The following is an 8,646-nucleotide window of genomic DNA, read 5'->3' on the forward strand; positions in this document are numbered from 1 at the left end:
TCCCCATCGGAACATCGGCTGGGATGGAACCACCATGTGGAAGTTCCACTCTTTTCACTGACAGAGTTTACCCAGCCAGCTTTGACTGGCAGCTAAGATTAGGTGAGACACACATTATCCTTAATGTCTAGACTACTCGATATCCAGTGCCTGTACAGAGGGTAACAACACGTACAAGTTCATAGGTACACTGCAGTTGTAATTTTTATGATGCTTTGCTAACAAGAAAACACAGAGTGTTTCCTAACAGTGGTCAGAGTCCATATTCACATCTGGAAAATTGCTGTAAAAACCTATTCACACAATCAAGAACCAAGACTAAAGTAGATTAATTTGTCTCAGTAACTTTGTACCTCTCCAGGAAGAAATGACAACTCAAAAATCAAAGATGGAATACAGTTTCCCCACGTTATTATTAAAATTATTGTGGATAACATTTATTCTTCTGCCAGCTTTCTTCTCTCCTGTGAAGGAGAGCTCTCTAGCTAACAGAAATATTTCAAAAACCATTTCATTTATTTTCAGTTTAGATAAGCGTGCTGAATTTCAAATAATCTTTACAACAATTTATCCAACCTTTTGAAGGCTGGATTTAGATCTCACACTGATTTGACCTTGTGCCTCATCTACTGAATTCAGTACCACTACTTCTGACTTAGGTTGGAATAAGTGAGATTCAGACCTCTGAGATCAACAAATGGGAGTAGATTCAATAAAAGAATGGCTTGTCTTTCAAGATTCTCAAGACTTCTGAGTCCAGCTGGAAATTTCTCAACAGCAACATCTCTCAAGGTATCTTGGCACTTCCAGTGTTGGCCAGGTCCCAAAAATTCAAAGGCTATAAAAATGAGAAATGGAAAAATGCATTGAAACATTTCAGAACCTCCATAAAGTCTGTATTACATCTGGAAATTGGGCCATTTTTGCAACACCTACAGATAAGGCAGAGTAAACAGAGCTGTTTAAATTCCCAACTGATTCTCTGTCCCTATTTCTATTCTCATACTCAAGTTTCCCTTCAGTCTAATGCTGAGTGCAAAATGATGTTTCAAGACACACAGTGATTCAATGATCAGAGTTTAGCTCCTTGCTTTCAAAAGTGCTTTTATGCAATGGAGAAATGAGTGGTACTAAAATAAATTCATGTTATATTCTTTAAATCTGTCCACTCACGTTATGTTGAGGGCTTGACCAGCCCTTCACATAATGTCTAAGAGATGACAACATTAAGTTCCCACTATGCATCACAGAACTCTGAAGAAGCTCAGTTGTATATTTCCCAGCAGATTCACAGTTAGATTCTTGTTGAGTATTTATGTGAAAGATAAAACATCAGCTCTTGATAATCAACCAGATTTTTGCATGCAATTTTTTCCAGACAATTATCTCTGGTAAACAGACGAAGTTTACCTTCCCCCCCGCCTCCCCCTTGCCATTTTCAATGTAAAAGCAGCTTATTATAACTGCAGAAGCAAAAGGGAAAAAACCTGTTTTCACCATGTTTGTATGAAACTCATGATCAATTAATTCAGTTTTCACTGGCTTTCCTTGCATACTTTCCATTCTTTGTCACTGACATACGAAATCTGTCCCAGACTCTAATGGTTCAGAAACATGTTTGTTGGAGAAAGCACTATCTTACCAGTGGAAACAGCTTGAATAAATACCTATTCTACATACAGGTATATATTACATACATATCCTACATGTATTTTATATGGTTGAAAACAATAATTACAGAATTTGTTCCACTGCCTTAAATTGCAGGTCTAAAGCTTCTTCCAAGCCAGGGTAATGTTTTGCCTGCCCTTTCATTTCCTGATGGACATTTTCCCCTCCTTCTTTTGATTTGTCACTGGAGATCATCTGATCACATGGCCAGTCAGCTCAAGCTTTGGCTGAAAAACAACAACAACAACAAAATAAACAACAATACTAAGACCAATAATATTAAAAAATAATGATAATGAGTAATAATTCTTAAAAATAATTAGTAATAATAATAATTAGTAATAATAAATAGTAATAATAATAAATAGTAATAAAAGTAACAATAATGTATGTAACTATTTGAACGAGATCAGCCGTAAAATGCAACACAAATTGTGATAACAAATGTTATTTTAAACATTCTTTCAGCTTCAATTAACTACAAAGCTACTTGTGACTAACTTAATCTTGGTATCACTAGAAAAATGAAGAAGAAACATTGTTTCTTATGCTGCTTTTTTAAAGAAATTATTTAATAGAGTGGAAAATATCATTCTCCCAGCTTTCTGCCTAAATCTAAAAGAAACAAAAGAGAAAGAGATGCACTTTCACCCTGCCCTAGGGACCTATCATCCCTCATTTTCACCCCCAAAATTCAGATTCTTGATCTTGTCTCTGGGTATAGAGTTACAAGCTTTTCTCCAAAACCTATCTTACAGGACAGTAAGAGAACTAATGTTACATAGGAAAAAGAAATTCAATATTTAATCACATACAGAAAAAGATATAAGAAAAATCACCATATCTCACACACACCAGCACCATTATACCACTTGACTCCCTAGTGATAACTCTCTTGTCAGCACAAGTATCATGTCTTCTCCTGCATGGAAAGGTGACTTTTAGAGACTTTTTGCCAAAAACACTCTTCCCTGAGCTTTGCAGCAGCTAAGGATTGCAAGCCTTAGCCTCAGAAAGAAAAGTTAAAAGATAACTAAGGGTTGTTAGCCAAAGGGTACAGAAAACAGAGTGGATTGGATTTCAACTCACAGAGCAGTTGTTTGTCTGTTGTCGGGTTGCAGAGCTGGGTGTTTTTTTAGCTTACCTAAGACAGAGGTGATAAGATCAGCTCACACAGAGTTAAAAGAAAATTAGAAAAGTTTCTACCCTTCCAATTCTAGGAACTTCAGTCTTTTGCCCTCTTATCCAAGAGGGTAGTCAAAATTCCCAGTTACTTTGAGGACAGCAAAATAACCGCATTCAAGTGCAAAAATTAAGTTGGCATAAAATTGTCATAAGCATTCTGTATAAAATCTCTTTGCCTGTTCTTCCTGTTGAAATTGAGGAAAATATTTAAATTTTTGACTTATCAAAACAGCTACTTGATTTGGTTGAATGAGCAAGTGGAATTTTGCCTATATGTGTTAAAAAATTCGTTCCACTGCCCCAATCCTTTTTCTGCTTTCCAGCCAAATAAAATAACAGAAAGAGACCAGCTATTCCAATTGGCACGTTCTGAGTACTGACAGTTTCTCATGAGAGGAGACATCCAAAGCACTGGACTAACTCTCATCTTCCAAGTATAATTTTGAACTGTTTACCTAAATGCAAATATCTCCAGATTGAAATGTGACCTCTATTTTATCTCCTGGATTTTCAAAATGTGGAAATTATTTTGCTTCTGAAGCTAGCTTGTGGTGACACCTTAGTGAAGCCACCCACTTCTCTACCTCAGATTTTGCATTAACTTCTCCATTTTCCCATTATGAAATATAATTATGAGGTCTACCTCTACAGCTATTCATTCTTGCAGGGTTCTTAATCTCCATCCTTCAGGTCTTTCCAGCGTACTGTCACTTCTTGTGCTTTAAGTGAATTATGCCAACTTCTCACTCCCTGTGACAAACTCAGTTCTCAGCATCTTTGCACAGCTCAAATCCTGTCTATATTTTGTCTTGCTTTTCATGCCATAAGCCTCAAGTCACACACCAGCAATTATCTCACAATATGGCTTCTTTGCCATGTAACTCTGACTTTCTTTTAAGCCTTGTAAAGCTGTCAAACCCTCTGGGAAGCAGATACAGCCTATAGCAATCGGGTGTGAGGACAGGAGGAGGGGAGATGGGATCATTGAAGAACAGTTTCTTTCAGGCCTGCAGAGCAATTAGCATTCAACAGCTTTGAAGGCAACGCATTAACAAGAAATGTTATTAAACTGCAAAGAAGAAAGGGCTAATGACTGCAACAAACCCTCAGCTTCTTCCTTCCCCCAGGTCAAACTCAGGCATCTCTTTTCTTTCATTAATATTTCCCTTGCTCCCCTTGACAGCCTCCCCTTCTTCCAAAACACTTTGCATCCTATTCCCAGTGCTGATGGTCCAGATCTAGTTAATATCCATTACAGAACTTCTAGTCCTTCACTCATCTTGCCTTTCTGGAGATGTGATCTCATGAAGGTTTGGGTACTTCTCCCTGTACAACTGAGAGAAGCCAAGTCTGCTATGTATATTAGCATAGCTTTACGAGGACCAGGCAAAGGGAGACCCAAACTATCCATAGGTCATTAGTGCTTCTGCAGCCAGGAGACAGAAAATGTAGTTAAACCAGGGGGTAAGGAGGGAGTAAGGTAAAGGTGCATGGTTTTGAGGGCAAGAGGGGTATTTTACCACCTTATCTCAAGTTTTGAGCCCATTAGAGGGAGGGCAGGCACAAGCCTTGTGTCATTTTCCTTTTAAAGCAAAAACAACATCACTACATCTACGAAACTTCATAGTTCAACCACAGGGAAAGGTTTCACATTTCTTCAATTCTTCATATTTCACATTTCTTCAACATATTTCTTCAACTAAGCAATGCTTACTAAAGGCCTCTGATTTCAAAATTTCAAAGAGATGAACTGCTTGGCTGCTTCAGTAGACTAAACTGACAATGGATGGATGAATGAAAAGTCTCATGCCAATTATGGATTTGAACATAAACAAGCATGTTTGTACACAGAACAATCATGTTAAAACATAGTTTTTCACTTAAGCCGTGACTGACAGGAGATGCCAGTCACTCCCTGTCACAATGGGAAATGTCACACTCCAATCCAGAACAATATTTCCCAATACTCTCTGGCAGTAAAACTGCAGTTTAAAGGGCAACAGATCCCAGGCTGCTTTTCTAACCATGAAAAGAGGGTGGTGATGTCCCTGTCTGACTCTAATTGATTGCTTCAGCTTTGTAAAAGTGTCTCAATATTTTATGTGTCTTATCTAAAACCCTAGCTCAAGGATCTGTTCTTTTTACCTCCCACAGTCACAGAAAAGTCTCATAATGTAAACTTTATAGGCTCCTAATTTAAAAAGATTTTTTAAAAAATAATAATAAAAAAATAATCATGGTTTTAAGAAATGTCAGGATGTTGACAGGGCTCAGCTCTTGAGCACTTCCAGCTGGCAATACTGACACTACCCTCCCCCTTTTCAGTTCAATCTATCAGCATTAGCTCTAAGCAGTCCATTTGTTTGCAGCTTTGTGACTTTGTTATGGTTAGGGGTAGGGCAGTGATCCCGTTCCTTTCCTCCTACATTGCCATCACCAGCCACCTAGAGAAAGAACTAATGATAAGCAACAGCTTTGGACATAAGCCAAATAGGTAGTTGCCTTGTCCTGTAAACAATAAGACTTTGCTGTAACCTTTGAGTAGGTGTTGTCTTGTCTAAATGTTGACCTAGAAGAATTTTGGGAGGGAATCACAGGAGGTCCTGCCCTTCTATTAACCCATCCTTTGCAAACACAGTACTATAAAGTAGCAGTGGCCTGGCTTCAAGGGACAAGGAATAAGAAAGGACACTCCTCCTTGCCACCCCTTACCTCCCTAGCAAAAATTTCAAATCTATCGATTTCATACTTCCCCATCACCTTATTTTGCCTACAGAGCTGACAAGCCTTGAGTCAACTCTTCTAACAGTTTGAAATACATTTATATAGTATTTTAATCTATGGAAGAGTAAAAAAATATTGTAATAAAAATTAACAAGCAAAACTGAATAGATCATCAGTTGGTGGTCCCAGTGAGAGCAGCACATTGAGCTTCTGTTAGAAAAGAAAAATAGTATGTCAGAATTATCCCAGCTGATGGCAGGTTTCTACAAAACAATTCCCACTGCTGGCACTGAAACTCTGGTGGATTTTAGGGCACATTCCTGACCAGAAGCACAATATTCTTCAACACCCAGTACAAAACTAAGCAGTCATACATGCTGGACTTTTGTTTTGCCATTGGCTGATACAGCTAACTATTTATTTATTTCAATATTAACCTACCAATAAATAAAAGGAAATAAAATATTATCCTAGTACATATTCTATAAAGTTTGACAAATCAGCTTGCCATTTTAAAAAATAAAAAATTCTGTGGCAAAATGTTTCTTGGTAATAAATCCATACAAAACCCTATAAAAATACAAGCTGTTCCTGACAAAACCTTGAAGCAAAATTAACACTTCAGTACAGTTTTAGGAACTGCAACCTCTAGGCAGTAGCTGGGTTGATGACCAAAAATAACTGTTATGCGCATTTGATATTAACTGAAAGAGGAAGGCTTCTGGCCCTATACTTGAGGTCTGAATGGAAAGTAAGGTGACACACAAAGGTCAGCTCTTCTGAAGACATGAATCACAGAATCCAGAACAGATGAGGCTGGAAGCAACCTCCGGAAGTCATCTGACCCAACTCCTCTGCTCAAGCAAGGACATCTACATCCAGTTGCCTAGGACCACGTCTAGGCAGGATTTTAATATTTCTATGGATGGAGACTCCACAACATCCCTGGGCATCTTTTTCCAGTGCTCAGTCACCCTTACAGTAAAAAAGTGTTTCCTGATGTTCAGATGGAATCTCCTGTGTTTCAGTGTGTGCTGATTGCCTCTGGTCCTCTCACTGAGCACCTCTGAAAAGACCTTGGCCCTCTCCTCCGCACCCTCCCTTCACATATTTATTATATATATTGATATACATCTGAAAGGAAGGCAGGCAAGTAATCAATCTGAAGTTAGTTACTGAAGGACTGGGAACTGAATATAGAACCAGAATATAGAACTCCACTTTTCAGCAACCCCTATTTTTAGATTGGCATCTACATCCAGAATAAGGTACACTGTGCTTGCTTGTGTCCATTTGGGAGTTCAGGCAAAATCTGCTTTCACAATAGGTTCCTGTAATGAAGAGTTCTCATCAACATACACTTTTGACTGCACTGGAGCACTGGCAACCATAACAAGTAGCAATGGATGGGTTTATTGAGCTGTCTAGGCTTTCTTCTAAATGAAGCAAAAACTTCAGCTGAAATTCCCATCTAGAGGCATACTGAAATTTATTTTCCATGAGGAATTGAAATCTAGTTATGTGTACACTTTTGGAAGATACTTATTTTTCTTTCTCTTCTTCCAGCTCAAGAAATGACACAGTAATAAGCTGAATGGGTTAGTTTTTCACATAAGACCTGCATTGCCATTCTGCTAACAGCTCTTTTAACTGCAGCTCATATCCAACTCCCTGAAAGTATGGTACCTAGTCAGGTACAGACTGCATCTCCAAGCCACATGAGCAGGAGAATACCCAGGTGAATTCTACACCCTCTCACAGACCCCCAAATGTCATTCTTTGCTACCACCCTCTCCTTCCCTTGCCAACCAAACCTATGGCTAATAAAATGTCAAGGTATCAACAGAACTAAAGCTGCTGAACTAAATCTAAAATTTTCCACAAAATTAAACTGCTCGTGTGCATAGGTTTTCACATGACTGCAGGTATATAACCTTTACTACATGCAACAGAGGGACTTTTCATATAACAGAGTTTATTTGGAACCATGCAAATGTCAGCAACCAGAAATGCCTTTCCGCTTTTTCCTTTTACTAAAAGCAGGATCCAGAAAGAAGGAAACAGTGAGTTAACCTGGTAGCAAAGGACTGCATTATCAATTGCCTCATTTAATTTAGAGGAAATCAATCAGTACCTCTTCCTCAAGCTTTCTTGTCATCATTTCTCCTTCCAACCCAGCCTGGTTCATTATATCTGTCTCTAGTACTCCATTCAGTTATGGAGTACTAGATCCTCACATTTATTTAGATACTTAGTTTCCCATGAAAACAAATGGCAAGCTGGTACTTAATATATCTGAGGGGCTGGCTCTTGAAGTCTGAATGTCCATTTGCTAACAAAGAGAAGATGTGTAAGAAAGCATCCCAATGGAAACTAGCAAATATTTGGCAGAAAACAAAAGAAAGATTATCTTTTACTAAGATTTCTCTGAGTGTTTATTTTACAGTTTCCAATACCAAAATATCCTTTTTTATCATAATGAATTCAGCTATCCAAGCATCCGTTTATAGACAGATAGGTTTAGGAGGGAAAAGGGCATAAAATGCTTTGAAAAGCTAAGCAAAAGACAATGTCCCTGGTGCAAAACAGTTTAGTTATTTTTCTTAGGCTTTTTAATATGCAGCACATAAAGCAATTCTTGCACCAATTTTACTGAAACTATTCTAGAAAACTTTCAACAAATACAGCACTTTTATTGTTCAGCTCCTATAACATCTGCTAAAGCCCTCTCAAAACAATAAGCAAGGAAGGAAGGATGAAAACCCAAGTTTATGAACCACTTTTAATACCGACATACATTTTTGTGTGATATGTAAATTGTCAACATTCCACAAAGAAATGCCATCAACAAATTTTACCCCACAAATAGGTCACATTTGCTTGAAAGGGATAATTCTGACATGGCCACCAAAAAGACCCAATGAATTTGCTAGCAAGGAATAGGCTTAACTGAAAGTCCTGGAAACTGACAACAAAAGCCTTACAGATGGCTTTTACAATTAGTTTAGGCAGACACTCATACTTAACTAGTTGTTAATTAAACACACTATCAAATAATATCCATCT

At 38.0% G+C, this 8,646-nt stretch overlaps 1 long non-coding RNA gene across 1 annotated transcript; it reads right to left on the reverse strand.

Moving 5' to 3' along the window:
- Window positions 1-518: 518 nt before the first annotated feature.
- Window positions 519-2,665, reverse strand: LOC121090520. The gene is made up of 3 exons (XR_005828601.1): window positions 2,527-2,665; window positions 1,739-1,898; window positions 519-838 (listed from the first exon to the last, which is right to left on the reverse strand). It is a non-coding gene; the product is annotated as an uncharacterized LOC121090520 (long non-coding RNA).
- Window positions 2,666-8,646: the final 5,981 nt, after the last annotated feature.

This window comes from Falco naumanni, chromosome 6 (genome assembly GCF_017639655.2).
Source record: "Falco naumanni isolate bFalNau1 chromosome 6, bFalNau1.pat, whole genome shotgun sequence".
Taxonomy (NCBI): domain Eukaryota; kingdom Metazoa; phylum Chordata; class Aves; order Falconiformes; family Falconidae; genus Falco; species Falco naumanni.